We start from the raw sequence: 1,669 nt of genomic DNA, 5'->3' as shown, positions 1-1,669 counted from the left end.
TTGGTTGTGAATTTTTTTTAGACAAGTAGTTTATATTGAGTTATACATAAATTATTTTTACGTATGTATCACTCCCTTCGTATCGATTTGTTTATTTAATTTTAAGTTGCTATGAAGTTTAAGAAAGTAAAGTTTACTCTTGTGGTCTTAAATTAAAGATATGTTGAATATATTAAAATAACTTTTAATCTAGTGATGTTAAACATGTCTGAAATGAAAGAGTTGTCAATAAATGAAAGAGACATTCTTTTCTAAACGGCCTACAAAAAAATTAGACAGACAAATTGAAACGAAGAAAGTAAATATATTATTTTTAAGTAGAAACACAAGATTTGGACCAAAACTATTGAATTCCACCAAACTCATGACATAACTATATATATAACTCCACTCCTAACTATAGCTGATTATTATTTTATTTTTCAAGTTATTATATCAAGCTTAATACAAAGAGTGTATATAAAAAGTGACTTGTTACCTGGTTTTGAGCTCCTTCTGCTTTAATTCCAAGAAGACCAGCTAGAGCATCTAAAGCCACAATCACTAAGCATGCAAATATCCCAAACAACTTAGACATTTTTTCACAAACTACTTCAATGACACTTTCAAGAGGAAAAAGGAATAATCAAATTGTCTAAGGTTTTAAATAAATAAGCACCCCTCCACTCTATTAAAGTATTAAGCTTGTGTGAAAAAGTGTAAAAGCAAAAAATATCCAAGAAGTGGATAGTTTAGTGAGCTGGACTATATAGTACAAGTAGTAGTGAGCTAAAATGAAATGGGATATTAATTATTAATTGTCTTTTCCGTTTGAATTTATGTGAAGTGAATCAAAATATTAAAGAATACGTGAAAAGTACTACAAATCATTATAATTAGTGATTTAAAGTATTTAAAATGAAAAAAATTGTAATAAAAGAAAGTGTCAGACTCTCGAAATAATAACATCTTCACGTAAAATTGAGATGAAGAAAATTTGAATAATCTTATACGCATGATATTTATAATAAATCATATTAACTAATTATATAGTTAAGTCGTAAATTAAAAGTGAGAATGTATATTTTCATTTTTTCTTATTTATATGACATTATTTATCTTTTCGTCAATCCCAAAAAAGAATTATAAGTACTACACTTTTATATTTAGTAATAATTTAATTTTAAGTTTTTCATTCTATCTTGATGAAATGATTTATAATTACAAAAATATTTCTAACTTGTTTAGACCACAAACTTTAAAAAACTTGTTTTCATTCTTAAATTTCGAGTTTAATCAAACACTTTTACATAAATTATGATAGAGAAAGTGTTAGTAATATGTTGTTTACTATAAATAGATGAGTGAAGGATCAAATACACACCTAAAAACTCTCAACTTTTTTAGTTTTATACATAAACTATTAATGTTAGGGGTGTACAAAACCGAACCGAGAACCGAACCAAACCGCAAACCGAGTCAACCCGAAAAAAAAACCCGACTAGTGGTTTGGTTTGACTTGGTTTGGTTTTGAAAAAAAAAACCCGACTATATTTGGGTTGGTTTGGTTTTAACTAAAGAAAATCAACCCGAGACCAAACCAACCCGAATTTATATATATAATTTTAAAATTTTATTTTATACATAAAAATATTTACTTTGATATAATTTTTAAATATTTCTTATACTT

This window comes from Solanum tuberosum, unplaced genomic scaffold (assembly GCF_000226075.1).
Source record: "Solanum tuberosum cultivar DM 1-3 516 R44 unplaced genomic scaffold, SolTub_3.0 scf00140, whole genome shotgun sequence".
In the NCBI taxonomy this organism is placed as follows: domain Eukaryota; kingdom Viridiplantae; phylum Streptophyta; class Magnoliopsida; order Solanales; family Solanaceae; genus Solanum; species Solanum tuberosum.
Note: the sequence above shows the minus strand (reverse complement) of the source record.